General features: G+C 21.8%; 1 protein-coding gene across 1 annotated transcript in view; it reads right to left on the bottom strand.

The window, feature by feature from the left end:
• LOC129609073 (probable protein phosphatase 2C T23F11.1) overlaps positions 1–12,159 on the bottom strand; it is a 50,513-nt gene extending 38,354 nt beyond the window's left edge. Inside the window, exon 1 of the mRNA XM_055520934.1 lies at positions 11,578–12,159. The gene's annotated coding sequence lies outside the window, so the exon portion shown is untranslated. The remainder of the gene's footprint in view (positions 1–11,577) is intronic.
• Positions 12,160–17,756: the final 5,597 nt, after the last annotated feature.

Here is a 17,756-nt window from a genome sequence, read left to right as displayed (position 1 = left end):
AAAATCCAAAAATATTTGGCTTTCTCTTCTTTAATTATGTAAGTTCTTAGTTTGTTAAGGGCAATGAAAAATTACTATCATGTCGTATGATAAGTTTTATAGAAACAGCACGTGAAATGATTTTGACATTTGTCATCACTTCAACTATCACGTCTAAGACTACTAGAACATAACTTAGACTTGACACAGTATGACTTTATCCGATATTTGTATGCGATACGACTACCAGAATATGAATTATTCTGTATAAATAAAAAAAATTATTTAAAAAATATAATTTTACTATAAGATTTTGAAAACAATTCAGAGAAACAAAAATTTGATTCGGACTGACTGACATATAAAGAAAACTATTTTAGTAAAATGAAAAATCTGCATAATAAAAAAAAACCTATTTAATATCCAGGTTGATGATCACTAAGTAAGTATATGGTCTAGATTAATTGGATCTGCGCAATTTCTAAATTAATATCACAATATTTTTAAATAAAAAGAAAATATAACAAAATTCTTTTTTAAAAAAAATTGCGTGTCAACTCAAAATTTTTTATTGTACTGAATTTCTTATTTTGCTAAATAGTTTTTTTTTTTTATTATTTTTTTGCAAATTTCAAATAAATTCCATTACTCAAATTCTATTGATTTATTTATTTACTTATTCATTACTTTATTCGTTTAATATCAAAAATTAAAATATTCAACACCTTGAATCCCCTAAAAAAAAAAAAATAAAAAAATCGAAAAAAAAAAACAAAAAGATCAAAATTAACATAAAAAATTATGAATAAATCGGAAGATATAAAAGAATGGGGGTTGAAAATTAAAGTGAGGTTAAAAAATAAATACTATTTTTTTTTTATTTTTTAAATAAATTAAAACGAATTTTGTATGTATATATAAAATTTCTATGTTTGTATTTGTATATATAAAATAATAAATATTATTTTTTTATTTTATGACTGCGTAAATTTAAAATGAACATGCGAACATTTTGACTTTTTTTTATTTTATTTGATATAAAAAAGAAATAACAAAAACTAAGGTAATTGTACGAGTACCTATCAATGTTCCACTTAATCCAATATTATTTACATGTTATACATAATGTTTATTAATCGTCTAGTTACTTACTTTCTTTTTTATTTGACAATTTTTATGTTAAATGAAAAATACACAATGTAAGTGTATGTTATATGTTTTTATTTAGAAAACAAATAACAGTTACAATACAATTTCTTAACTGAAATTATTTAATCCAAAAAAATTTGCTTATATATAAACAAAATATAGTATAAATGCTAGTCTCCGGTTAAATTTCGTATTCATTGCATTCTAATACACAAAAACATTAAAAAAAAATTACAATTCAGTATTAGCAATTTTATTTCAATTCTAGTACTTAAAATTTTATTACTGTTAGGAGTATACGACAAAATAGACGTTAATGGGTTAATGAAATCCGACAATAATTAATATTTAGAGGACAAATCATTTTGCTTTTTAAAAAAAATAAATTAATATTTTTGGTATTTGAGTACAATTTTAATATACTAAAATAATTTGAAAAATGTTAATTTGAATGGAATATAGGTTCTATATAAGAAACTATAATATTCAATAAAAATTTCACTTAAAATTTTGAATTTTGAATATTAATTTTGAATAATAAAGAAAATAATGTAAAATAATTAAAAAATTAAGGGTATAATTTTGAAAAATTAATTAAAAATTATTGGTTGTAATTAAGAAACAAGACTCATCTATCTTTAGCATTAATAAATTTTATGATTTGATTTTTAAAATCCTAATATATTTTTTTGTTTTCACAAATTACAACCTCAATTTATAACATAAAATTCGTTATATTAAGTATAATGTATATAAAAATTATTTATACATGAATTATTACGAAAATTTAATAAATTTGAATTTAATAACTTGGTGAATTTCAGTTTTATTTGAATAATAAATATTTTTATATATACTATTAATGTAAATGGGTTAATTTTTGAATATTAAATAAAAAGTCTTATACATTTTCTTCATCAAATATAATTTTAATAGTTAGATTTTAATTTCTTCTATCCTTAATATAGAACAGTAAGTACATTAAACCAGTGTATTCACCTTATATTTTATTTACATTTATTAATTGTATATACACGAATAATCATATTAGTATATATACATATAAGGAATTTATTAAAACTTTAATTTCACAAAAGAAATATATGCATATTTCACGAATTACAATTCCACTAAAACTAAATTTATCCTTATTTATAATTACAATGAACAAAAAAAAAATAAAAAGTTAAGAAATACAAGTTGTCCTCAAAAAATATTTTAATATGACCTGCTTATTATATATTATGGTTTTTATTTCTTTTTTCCGTTTTATAGTTTTCATTTTTCTAGATTATTTTACACCCTTTGCTATATACTATATAAATTTGTTATAATATTTATGTAAATAAATACATATATTTGTATAATTATATAAATCAGTTTAAGTTTTTCTTATTTAATGACTAAAAAATAAGGAAACAAAAAAAAAACTGTAAATAAAAATTAAAAAACCAAATTTAGTAAAATAAAAAATCTGATGTGAACAGCACATAATCGATTACATTGTTAAAGCGTTTCATAAGATTTCGAAAATTTCTTTTAAATAGCTTTTGCAAATTGTGTAAAAGAAAGAAATTAGTCTTTTGTTCATGCACCTAGAAAAATGTTAATTTGGTCTTTAGGAGAGTTCCATTTTCCATGATCTGATTTCCTTGCGATATTGACATATTTCGAACAACCAGAACTCAAATAATAAATATATAATTAATTCTAAATATAATTAAATATATATATACAGAAATATGATTAAATATATAAAATCCGCCCTTAGTGAAAGTTCTGTTTTCAAACACTGATATTCTTGAAAAATTTATTGGTTCATTGAATATGAAATTTCAAGTAAATTAGTTGACATGATAAATATGTAAATTCGATTCGTAAGAAAAATTCACTTATTGACACCTGATTTCCTGATTTCCTTAAAAAGTTTGTATATATATATAGCTTATATATATGGAGCTTATATATATAATATCATGAAAATACTTGAATTGTTTTAAAAAAACGAAAACGATATATCTTAAACCGTCTCATCCACAAAGTAAACTCAGAAATAAATTTTTGAGAAAATTAGTTCTGCCGAACTGGAGATATTAATCTGCACATGACTGACAGACAGACATACAGACATCTTCCTAAAAATAATTAATTTACGCTTCCCCTTCCATGGGAAAACACATTTCCGCCAAAAACTTAACATGCTAAATTTGGTGCCATTCCATAACCTCTCTTATTGAGGGCAATGCGGTTAGTAAAAAAAACGTCTTAAAACCGCAGAACTCTATGGTTTTTTTTAGTTAATTTTGCATGTTGTTTTTTTTTTTAACATTTTTTTTTGTTTTTTAAAAGTGGTTATACATTTGCATATAAAAAATATAACCATAAAATAGTGATGTAGTTAAAAAAAAAAGAAGAGTTTGGGCGTACTGAAAAAAAAGCATATACTTACACATAAAAATTTTAATATTGCAAAATTTATGTTAAAGCTTTTAACCTATTCACTTAAATTATTTTTCATATACAAATATAGTTAGTAACATTATTTATGTAGATTAAGAAAGTTATGATTTTATTCTAATAAACATTATGTGCACGAGCTGCATAAAAAAAAATGTTTTTGCATAAAAGATTTGCATATACATACATGAGTTAATAGAGCCCCTTATAGCGTTTTGTTATTCATTTATTCTTAAAGTTCTTATCTAGTCACACATTCAAATAAAATATGAATTCATAAATGGATGTTGAATGAAAATTTTGAATTTCTATATAAAAATTTTCTATTTCTATATAACGATATAGATAGAATAATCAACATTTACTGTATAAAACAAGCTGGTAAAAAAAAAGACCGGTTAATTGACAAAACACCGAAATTAAAAAAAAATTAAATTGTGATTTTAAATGATAAATTAGATTTGAACTAATTGGTTAATAATATTATCATTTTTCAAACGATAACCTGTTTTTTCATACAAATAGTTATTAAAAGAAAAATTAAATGTTTATTTCACCTATATTCTATTTTTCTTAAACAGTCGCCTATATATTCTGCTAATCGCCCGAGTTGAGGTGATGGGATTGAGAAGTATATACAATAATTTAATTTAAGTATTTTAATATTATTCAATACATCAATTTTTAAAGAGTCATATGTTTTTATAAGATTTGAAATGAAATTTAAAAATAAAATTATCTGAACAAAATGGTCTAAGCTACTGGCCATTATGATTGCAACTTAGCAAATAATTTTACCATTAAAACATTTAAATAACGTAGTACTTATTTTTATTAAGAAATACTACAATATATGAAAGGACGTTTATAAAAAATCATGTCCATATAATTATTTACTGACTAAATCACATTTTTTAGTTAATAAAGTTTTTAGTACTTATTCATATTAAATTAAATTTGAAAAAAAAAAAAAACAAAATGAAAACTATAAAAATTTAAATTTTATATGAAAACAAGGCACAAAGTACATGTATATAGATTTCATGCACAATTCGTACATATATGTACTTATGTACATTATACAAATATGTGTATACATATCTATATTTAATACAAAACCATAAAAAAAACCTTAATAATATTTAATGTTGAATTAAAAATCTCAAATGAAACAAATTCCAATTCTCTTAAATCTAAGACATTTTTACATTATCATATTACATTATAAATTGAAAAACCATATACATAATAATAAATAACAAGTCTTTATGTATAATCTGTTATATAATATAAATAAGCACGGATGTTGAAATATTAATTACATAAGTTGAAATTTATACAACAAATACTACTTAAACAATTTAGAATATCAATTCATATTGGTTGTTAATGAGAAATAACAGAAGAGTTACCATATAGGATATATGTATGTATGTGTAAGACAAAAATCTGGCATACAAAATTAATTACGATGCATTTTAATAATTATTTATGATTATGTTTATAAAATATCAAAATTTAAGATTGAGTAGATTGTACAGGTAGAGTAACATTGTGATATGAAACCACGACAATCATATTATAATGATTTATAGTGTTCCCCGCTAGGCGTGATACAAAAGATTAAGTAAGTAACTATGTAAATTTTAACAAAATATTTCCATTTTTAGAAACGATTTAAATTTCAACTAATCTATTGCGTTTTAATGTTTCGTAATTATTTTTAAAGCTGAACATATGCCAATTTTAAATAAATAAACCTTTACTTGTTTTGTATTTCCAGTATATTCTTAGAATTTATTTATATGATACTCTAATTTTTTTTTAAATTTAGGTTTTAACTAAATTTAAATTCTCATTATTTAGCAAAAATTATTACTTATATCTTATGCTTGATTTTAATTTAAATAACGAATAACGAAAAGAATAAAAAAGAAATTTAATCATCTCTCTAGATTCTAGAAGCTTATTTTTAAATTCACTGTTATTTTGTACATAATATCATAAGTATATAAGAATAATTTTATTATTTAAAAAAAAAATTTATTCATTTTTTATACATAAATGAATAAGAAATCATTAAATTATAATATTATTTTATATATACTTGAAATATTAAAATGTAAATTTTTATATAAATTAGTCACCTTTAAGCACAGGTAAATCATCGTATAAATAACTAACTACATATATATATATATATGATATGCAAATATGTATGTATTTTAATTTTATGTATGAATAATTTTAATAGAGAAACCAAAAAGAAAAAAAAAAACAGAAAAATTCGAAAACATTATTGCGAATAAATGATAATAAAAATTTTGAAAAAGTGCTAAAAAATTTAAAATTAAAAAAAAAAATTGTGAATACAAAAATTAATGCGCGCATTTATTCTAAATTATTTTTGTATTGAGTTTATATTTAATGATTTTAAATTTAATTTAAATTAAAATTTATAATTAATTTATTTGAATAAATAATCAAAAACAATGAATTATAAAAATTTCTGAAATTTTCAAAATGGAAAAAAATATTTATCAAATTATTTCTTTTTATAGTGATTATATTTTCAAACCGGTATATAAATTTGTTATAATATTGAAAAATAAAATTTCACATAACAACAATATTTAGGCAATATTATAAATAATTAAAAATTATTCAAAATTTATAGCTATATATCAAAAATTTGAATATTTAAATAATTATTTTAATTATTATTAATAGTAAAAATCTTTAATAAAGTAATTATTATTAATAGAAATCTTTAATAAAGTAGATTATTTATAAAATAATAATTTTAAAATTTTTTAGAAATTAATAATAATATTGAATAATATTATTATTAATAAATTATGTAATTTTGAAAAAAAAAACTTTCACATCAGAATCTTAAAATCATAAATAATAAATTAGATAATTACCATAAAATTACTAATTATTTTTAAACAAAACAAAGTACATTTTTATAATTTAAAAATAAAATTTTTACAATTTAAAAATAAACAAAATTTATAACCAGAATATCCGATTCAAAATATCTAATATTCTTTTACTTTTAGATTTCATATAATTTTTTTTATATATCTCTATTAAATTCCTATACCGGTACATAAAATCCATATACATATGTATATTTACCTACAGCGGATATGCAATTTAATTGTCATAACCTAAAATGATAAAAATACTAAAAGGAAATAAGTATTAAAATATATAACAAAATATTTATGCTTTTTATGAAAAATATATGTAATACTTATTGTTACTTAATTACTGATATTATAAAAAAAAAAATATTGTAAAAAAAATAATTATAATTGTACATTATAATGTCAAATATACAAAATTTTTCAAAAATTTCCTACCTATACTAGGGTAGTATTATTTCTCGTTATACAAATTGTACAGTTATTTTATGAATTTTCTCTCGCCCTAAAAATTTTTTTCTTTTTTAACTACAAACACACATATTATTAAAATTTTCATTATTTATCTTATTGCTCTGATGTCCTTGCAAATCATTTGCATAAAATATTAAAGAAAAAAAAAATAAATAAAAATAATAACAATCCTAGCAAGTATGCATGTACATAAATTTATGTATAAAAATATACATAATTTAAATATATAGTACATATATATATATGTATATATATAGTAAATATATATATATTTACTAAGCTTTTTTATATATATAAATACATGCATAAATCTGTATTTGATTCAAAAGGTTAATAGTCATACGCGAGTATTTTTCGCTACAAACATAGATCTATGTACATATAAACAAACGTGTATAAACAGTAATACAAAACACATGTACTTGAATGTAAACATGGAATTTTTGTATATTTTTCATAATCATAATGCTTTAGATATATACATGGATATGTATATATCTACCTATACCTGTACATATCTAAATAAGCTATACTGTTAACCTACTTATTTTTACATTTTTTATTATTTAAAATATATATTTTTAAAAAGAGGAGCAAAAATTACGTTTTAGATATATTTTTTTTTATTTAACAAAAAGTAAAGGATATATATGTTATATACATAAGTATACAAACTGTTGTACTCACATAAGTACCTACCTACATATTATTATAAAAAAAAAAAAATCAATTTCTCATTTTATATATATAAGTACGAGCATAACATTAAAGGTAAGTAGGCAGAAAATATTATAAAAAGAAAAATTTCAATTATTAAAGAAATAGCCGTAGGTGGATACAAAAAAAAAAGTAAGTAAATTCTTAAATAATGGTAAACGAAAAAGAAAAAATTATTATTTACCAAAAGAAATTCAGAAAAATCCACGTGTTGTTTCTTTTTCTTTTCACTCTCTCAATCAGGTGAAAATGTAGTGTATTTACAAGTAAATTTGTAAATAATCTACGTTTTATATTAAAAATTCTTGTATATATATATACCTCATACTTATATTATTATTATTTTGAATATCTACCCGCATACACATATATATGCAATATTATATATGTATATTAACTGCTTATGTATGTATTTAAATTAGTATCTACGAGTACATTATAAAAGTGTAAATTCTTATTATAAAAAAAAAAAAACAGATGTTCTTCAATTATTTTTTATATTTCCCACCTCTTATAGGCTTTAGATTATTTCATATATAAATGTAAGTATAGATAATAGTAGCCTAAAAATTATAAATTTAATATGTATAAGTAATACAAGTGGGCTGAAATTTGTATTATACGCAATATATGTAGATATTCCCTTAACTACTCAAATTTACTTAAATATTTAAATTACAATAATAGAATTTGTTATATACATACATATATGAATACAAGTATGTATATTCAAATAAGTAGGTAATTAAATATTATATAATTATATAAGTAGGAGCTGATAAAATTTAATTCAAATTTGAACACCTTTATAAACCCTTATAATATTCTTATATTAATCTAATTGTATTCTGATAAGAAGTTTTATTATTTTGGTAAGTATGAATTTTTATAAGAAATTTGGAAATCAATATCTAGATTATAATAATCTTCTTGACTTTTGATATTTGCTATTACTGATCAGAGAAAGAAAGAAACAAAATACTTATCAAGAACACTTAATTCGACAGTCGATGTAATAATAAAATAAGTAAAAAAGTTTCAGTCGGTATAAACCTACTGAATGAAGACAATCTGAGTTTAAAAATTAGTTTTTGAAATATTTAGAAATAACTTTGATTGCTAAATGGCAATTACTTGAACCTGTCAAACCACTTAATAGAAATTTCACGGATATTATGTCTGTCCTGTAAGTGAAAACACAACTGCCGAGTTTCATGAATCTAGCTTTATTATTTTTCCAAATATTTAAAATTAACTTTTGGAGTTGTAAGGCAGCTACCCGAACCAGTGCAGCCATTCCATTAAAATTTTCAGAACATATGTGATTAGACACATATTTGCATTATTTGATATTAATATTTCTAAAATTTGAAAAAATCTCTTTGAGTTATATGGCAGCTAACCGGAACAGTTGTCCGATTTGGTCCAATTACAATAGCAGTCGTTGTTGGCACAAAAGAAAAAACTTGTGAAAGCTTTGTGTCGATTTGAGTCATCGTACGATCGGACGGACCCACAGACAGACGGGCATGTCTAAATCGACGCAGAATTTTATGCTGAGCAACAATATATATATATATGTCAATACCGGAGACGACTCCTTCAAGTGGTTACAAACTCCATACCAAAGTGAATATTCAAGTGCAGGGTATAAAAATTTGGGCATTGAGAGAGAATGACAGTTGGTTAAAAGTAAAAAATTACGGTAAATCATGTTTAACATCACACTTTGTTTGACGGCAAAAATTAAAAATTTCTTTATTCTCATAATATTTACTGTTAGATTTTTTAAAAGAAAAATGGTGACAATTAATTTTTTGCAAAAATTCTGAACAGCGATCACCTGGTTTTTATTTTGATTATAATTTTTTTAACAAATTGTTAAATTTTTATATAAAGTCTGAGCTCTATCAGATAATTTCGTAAACAGCTGTAAGACTTTATCGTAGATTTGATCTAAGATTTTTTCATGTATGTAAACAGTACCTAAACAAATTTAATTTTTCTAAATTTTTAATCTTGTATTGTTTTGCTATGCATAAAAAACAATCCAGGGCCGTATTTTGTCACTTCGAGATATAAACTCAAATAAAATAATATCTGCTTAATTGTTTTCTAATTTAACATTTTATCATAGATAAAATACCGGTACCTACTTACGTACATACCTGACTACTCAATATATAGCAATGATTTTTCAATAGTTATGATTTTTCATAAAAGTCATAGACATTTTTTTAATAAAAATTGAATGATAAAAAAAAATTTACAATAAAATCTTAATTAGGGAAGAGATTAAATTATCAAGACGGAATAATTTAAAGAACAAAAAATTTTTAAATTATACTAACAAATTTTAATATTTAAAAAAAACCCTTAGTAACTATAGAATGTACACACGGTAATAGCACATTATTTAGTACAAACATTTTAACCACAATACAAATTATTTAAATTTATAATAAACATCAATTTGAAAGTTTAGATTTTTTACTTGATTTTTTACTAATTTTTTTTTATGTATGGTTACCACCACCCACCCACTTAGTTTGTATTTTGTATTCATGACGTATTGTAATTTAAACAAAACAAAAATTATTTCACTGTCAAGTTTCTTTTTATTATTTTGAATTGTTTTTATTATAGCCATTTGTTTGTTACTTACTCCACCAATTTCAATTATGAGTGAGTCATATAAATTTATTTTATATTGTTATTGTTCATTTGATTTAAGAATATAATATTGATGTGCAATTACTGAGATGTAAATTAAAAGATTCTAATATTTTTGTTAGATATTAAAATTTTTATAAAATTTAAAGTTTTGCTTTTTAATGTTAATTATTTAAAAATATTTGTTAGATAAATAATTATGCCATTTTTGAGCACATGATTTTACGATAATGAATCAATATAACAAATAAAAATTATATTGATTTTTTATTTTAAAGAATTTTCAATTCTAGAAAAATGAAGAGACTTAAACTTGTAATGGAAGTGTTTGTATGTATGTATACCTACGTAAACATAAATATAAGATTTATGTATAATGTTAGTATAGCAATTTGTATAGATTACATTTGACCTAATTTTACATACTTATGATTAAATCAATTAAATAATCAAGGTAAAAATATATTTTAATAAATAATTATAATATTTAAGATAATTGAATAAAATATAATGATTCACTGATGTTAATCTAAATTGAATTATCAACAACCGAATCGAATATAGAATGAAAATGGTTTAACCAACTAATTGGCAACCTACCTAGTTATACCTACAAATTTTCATAATATATTTTTTTGCACATGTGTATTTTTGTATATTTATATTTCTTATATAAAAAAATAAATAAGATATTAAAGAGCATTTAATTTGCTTAGCAACTTAATATCATAAAATTCTTTCTTATACAATTATTGCTAACGGTCTTTTATAATATGAACCAGTTCCGTTTTTATAATTAATTGCAATCATCTTCATCTTAATAATATTACATTTAATCTAAATAGATATATTTGCATGAAATTTAGTGTTGTCTGGTTACATTGTTGTAACACATTGTTTTGAGCATGAAGAACATTCATACATAGATAGATGTGTACGTCACATAAAGAATTCTTATTGATAATTTTTATTCTTTGGATTTGTAGGTAAACTGGTTTACATATGTATGTATTTTGCAGGTTTCAGTTATATAAAATGAAATAATGTGATTTTTAAGTAAATATATAGCGGTTAATTATTATTATTTTTTAATTATCTTATTGTACTATTTTCAATCTTATCATTAATTTTGTCTTTTATACATTTACAATTATTTAATGGATAAAAATTTTTAGAGACGTAGGCATCCACTTACCTGCTTTTTATTTTTTAATAATTTTTTTTTATCTAATCTTTAATTGTAGTCTTATTTTGTTAGCTTTCTTACTAGTAATAATTACACACCGAAACACAATATATGTATATGTACCTATGTACGTAAGTATTAAGGTAAAAATAATTTTATACCTCGTATTTTAAATATACATACGTGTGTATGTATGTAAGTATGGAAAAAAATAAAATGCGATGACGAATTTTTTTTTATATCATAAGACAAAAAACAAGAACGAAAAAAGAAAAAAAGCACGAAAACGATAATAAAAAAATTTCAAAAAATCAGAGGGAAACGACTTATGAAATTACAAAAAAAAATGTTCAGACTTGAAAGATTTTTTTTCACCGACTTGTTCTTTTTTGCTAGTAAAATTGTTTCGTAGAAAAATTTCTTATATTTTTAATATTTCACATAAATTATTTAATTTTTAATAAAAAAAAGCACAATTTTTTCATTTATTTTTATTATTTCACTTAAAATTCTTATAAAATTTTTGTAATTCCTATAGAATTATTGTAGTAATCCTTATTGAATGAAATTTCAATGCTTGTTTGATATTTTTTCCGCGAATTCTACTAATTTGAAATCCGTAAATTTATTAAACTACTAAAAAAAAAAACTTTTGGGGGGCCTTTTAAAACTTCTGCTATATTTTTGACATTCAGATACATTTGACATTTTATTTGACAATAGCAAATAGAGATGGAACATCTAAAGAATGTGTAACAATAAATTATAATTTTAATGTAAGGATTTTGACACTCGATCAGTGAAGTTTGAAGTATAGAGTGTGAATGAGAAAAAAATGGATGTTTTAAAAAAATCAATTTGCATCAATTATGATTTGCTTTTAAATCAATTTACAACTAGTCCCAAGTTTGAAATCAATTTACAACTATAATAATTCGAATCTCCCAAGAAATAAGTTACATGAAAAATATTGAAATATGAAATAATGTAGCAATCATGCTTTCAGCATAAATTTTTATTTGTGTTGAAAGTAAAATTAATTAACTAAAAATGTAAAATTGACTATAAATTGAAATAAAATGTAAATTCTATATTATATTAATTTTTCATTACTGCGAGAATCAACATAGATAATATGAGCTTCATATTGATTGAGAATTAGAAACTAATTAGATACGACTATGTATCGAACGATGTAGGAATTATATGATGTGTAGATACATATATAGATATTGATGGCTGAAAATATTTTTCCGAAATTTTAAAATAATCTCAAAATAAGTAAAAATAAGGCAAAAATATCAAATTTTCCATTCTAAGTGAAATACCAAGAAATAATTTTAACATCCAGCTTAAAACAGAATAAGAGCGATTTACTGTGACGAAATGTCAAAATACATAATTGAGTTAGCGGGTTATTTGACATCATCTGTTTCCAAGTGCGTTTGAGATTTATTATATGCAAAATACATTTTTTTAAAAAAAATTTTAAATTGGTTATATTATAAATTTATTATTGTAATTTGTCGAATAAACTTGTATTGCAAATATAAAATCATTGTGTATTAACTATTTTGAAAGAAATATTTTATTGAAGACACAAACCATAATTATTAAACTTGTATCAGCGCTATCTATGTTTTTAAGTATTATTTTACTAAATAATAACATTTTCTTGGGTACCATTTATCCATTACTAAGTTTTGGTATATTCCGATAGGTGACTTGGTTATTTGTAATATTTAAATATTAAGCAAAATTTGAAACGTATTTTAAATATAAATAATTCAAAATGTTTAATTCAATTTGTTTTCTTGAATCAATGTCTCTGGAACTAATCTGGATTTTTAACATTAAAGGCCTAGTCGTCTATCTCGCTATTTTACTCGGAAAATGAGAAGGATGTGAGTAACTATTATATGAGAAGAGTCATTCGGTATGGCGTATTTCGTTTTTTTCTAAAATGTATACAAAATTATTCACTTTGTTTTTGAAAGTTCAGTCGAAAATTTTAGAAAAAATGCAAAAATTCAATTGAAATAATTAGTAATCTTATTGGAAAAATGAAATTAGAAAAACTATAATATAAAAAGTGAATAAAAAGTGAGTAAAAAAAGCGAGATACACGATTACGAGTTACAGGCTGTAAATATTTGCTTAAGTTAAAAAAGATGGAAGGACCTTTCTTGTCACATAATATGCTTGATCACGTATTTAGATTATTTGAATAGTCTTAGCATATTTACCATTATTTAAATTGATTGTTTGTTTTTTGCTGATGCTTAAAATTTACCGTGCCATTCATTTGACATTGTTACTCTATCTATCTATCTATACATACATACATACATACATATTTGTACAAATTTTTATTGCACTCATATTTTAAATACGTTTTCCATTTAAAAACTTAATAAAGGAAAATTTATGGTTTTAGATGAATAGAGAATGATGATTGCAAATATCATCTCACTAATTGATCATAAAATTTATGTAACAATAAAATTTAGTAAATAAATATTTTGACAAAAAAAAATCATTAAAAATTTTGTCGTAAACATTTTTAAATTGAATAAAATAATATTTTCCCGCACAAGTTTGGAAGTTGAACACCATAAGTAAATATTTTTACTGCTAATTGAATGGAAAGTGTCAAAATTTTGTTACAATTTTTAGGTTAGGTTGCATTTTAAAAATTGAAATATTTACGATTGTGATCCGACCATGAGAAATGATTTGTTCCAAAACTTAATTGGTATTCCGATTGAAATTTTTAACATGATTTAGTTTTTTGATTTCTTAATATTTTTTAAATATTTAGGTAAATATCTTAAAAATTTCTGTATATATTTATGCTGCTAAGTTTAGTAACAAAATTTTGACAATATATTGAAAGGAAAATACTAAAATATGATGATTACTTTGTGAAAATTTTACAAAATTATTATAAAATTTGTGATGAATGTTTGTAAATTTAAAGAATGGATAATTATTTGTATACAACTTTATGTTTTCCTATGAATTTTGTATAGGTATATTAATGTGTATTCCATAGTGAAACTATGGGAATAACGATAAACGGTGAAAATGTTTGATAATAAATCTGAAATATTCGAGATAATTATGATTGCATATAGAGAGATAAAATCATAAATGAAAATGTTTCTTCAATGTTTTAACTGTAATCGCAATAAATTAAAGATGACCGCGTAAAAATAAAAACAAAAGGTATACTTAAGAGCCAAATTAAACCACCCACATTATGCTTGGATGATTTTTCTCTTATTTTTGTTTTTTTTTTTCTTATCATCTTTATAATTATTTTTTGTGGATTTCTTATTTATTTTTGGTAGCGATTTGAGTTTAAATGCAGACAGATATAACCGTAATATAAATTTAATAGGATATTTATAATTTCTTGTTTCATTTATAATATTATGTGTATGTGCGCCATTTATGTTTTGAGGGTACAAAATAATAAGAAAAGGAGACAAGAGTGAATTCAGCTCAGAAGCGGTATAATAATATAATATGTAATATGTATACGAGTATTATATATATTATATATTATATATATATAATATGTCACCTCAATAACGATTTATCAAAATTTACAGATTTTTTTTACAAAAATTTCAGTTGAATGATTTTGTAAATGACGTTTCCCGGACTAGTTATACGGGATAACTACATAATATATGCAATCTTAAAATTTCTATAACTTTGGAATATTGTTTTTGGATAAATGAACAATTATTATTAACTAATTATAATTATAGTAATTCCGAATGGATAATGTGCTGAAATTTTGTGTAAGTAACTCAAAGTTGACTTGAACAACTCATTATTGCTTTTCGTTAATTTTTTTTTTAATTATGAATAGGTGTATCGTATCATATAAATCAAAAACTGAATCATAGTACATGTATATGTGTGCACTATACGAAAAAATAACCTTGAAAATATTATCAAATACTATAAGCATAACTCTACATACATACATACATACAAAACGAGTGTTGCTCTAATCTCTGATAATTTGTTGGATTAAAAAATAAAGAAATTTTTTGTTATTTTTTTTTTTTGTAGGATAATCAGCACTGCATGGTGTGTGCATATTATTAAAAGCGTTTATTTTTTTAATAAAAAAAATCAAAAAAGTTGAGAAGTAGAGGTGTCAATAAAATGTAAAAAAGTTAACCATTTTATTAACTTTATATATTTAACAGTTATAAATAAAATATTTATGAAAAGCCAGAAAAAAAAGTGCTTATAAAGCTTATGGAAATTAATCATCTTAAAATTAACTAAAAAAGATCACGATCCCTGATGTCGAACAAGAAAAAAAACTAAACAAAAAAAAATTTATTTTTTATTCCAAAACAATTTGACCGCACGTTTTTAAAAGAGAGTTTTGCAGTTTAAATTAACAATACAATCAGTTTTTTTTGGAAACTATTTTAAAAAATTAATGAATTCAAATTACAAACGTTGTAATCATAATTTTGTTGCTGGAAGCGAATTTTAATGGTGTTAAACGAATGATTAAGATAACAATTATTTTTCCATTATTAAAATTTTTTAATTATATACTATGAAATTTAATTACATGTACATAAAGTAACAAAAATTTGAATACATAGGCTTGAATAAAACCTTAAATGATAATGAACATTTATTTAGGTTATTCACTATTAATCTCGAATTTTTTACCAATTCGCGTTAAATACACTGTTAAATAGTACTTATACATATACATATATGCAAAATATTTTAATTTTCTTTAAATTATTTTCAATTCCAAATTGAAAATTGCGAAAAATTATTTAATAATTAATTTCTTGGCTAATATAATTTATTTATTTTTCTTGAGTATTTTATTTTTTACGTAATTAATGTCTGGAAGTAGGATATTGAATAAAATCTAAGGCTCTTAATTCAGGACATTGTAATGATCAAATTTTATTTCTTGACTAGAATAATTAATTCAGACAATCGTAATTGAATTTTGGAAGATAAATTGTTAAAGAAATTGATATTGCATATTAAAAATTTAAAATACTACAAAACCCACTAAAAATAAAGGCTACAACTTTAAGTTTCTAATGTTTTTGGAAAAGAATATTTTTATAGAAGACAACCAATATGTTTGCACCATGAATATGATTGTATTCCATAGTTTAGCTATGTGGTCTGCAAAATATTGTGTATATTATTATTAATGTCATATCATATAAATTAAGCTACCAATGCTTAATAAAAAGCAATTGAAAAAAATCATATGTAACATGAATAGAAGAATTTATAAATTCTTTCTTTTTATAAGCTTTATGTAGTCTTGCATTGCATATAAATTGATGCCATTGAAACATGATTATTCACTTCACCAAACGAGTATTAAACTGCAATATAGTGAATAAGATGAAACATTATATAACAGATATATTCTTATTCATTTTTCCAAGTCTGTAAAAATCTTCTATTTGATTAATTTCCATTACTTCAATCTTATTAAATCAATCATTCTTGAAATTTCTCAAATTAAATTGTGAACAGTATGTCACAGTCAGTTTGGATGAAACTGTGCCATTGTGAAAATATTCGTTTAAACTTCATCAAAACAAAAATAATTTAGAGTAGCATGTAGCAAATACATATGGTTCCTAAGGTTTATTCATCATGTCATATTTTGGAATTTTTGTTACATTGAATTCATCATCGTGTACGGTATATGCAAACTAACCTACAATAAAATATATACATATTTGTATTATAATGTCCAAAATGGAAATCACCATGAAATTTATTTAATTTATTATTTTAACCTACTGTATGAAGTTGGATCCTCTGAATTTTTAATTGAAACATATTCAAAATTCAATTATTATTCATAGAAACAAATATTTCATAAACAAAAACCGCATCCATTCATATTATGATGAAATGAGATGAAATCAGTATGAAACGATGAAACCTCAAAAGAAAAACAAAAATGTGTTTATTAAAAATTTATTTTTCAAAAATATTTTATTGCTGGAACAAAAGATCAAAATTTAATCAAATAAATATTTTCAAGTGTCAAATCAATTTCAAACATTTTAATAATTTTAACATCGTGTGTAGCCGTGTAGGAATTATTGTTTATTATTTTTTTCTAAAAAATTTTTCAATGAATTTTCTTTTTAATA

This window comes from Condylostylus longicornis, unplaced genomic scaffold, assembly GCF_029603195.1.
Source record: "Condylostylus longicornis isolate FDR11 unplaced genomic scaffold, ASM2960319v2 ptg000038l, whole genome shotgun sequence".
Lineage (NCBI taxonomy): Eukaryota > Metazoa > Arthropoda > Insecta > Diptera > Dolichopodidae > Condylostylus > Condylostylus longicornis.
This window is presented reverse-complemented; position numbering and strand designations above follow the sequence as displayed.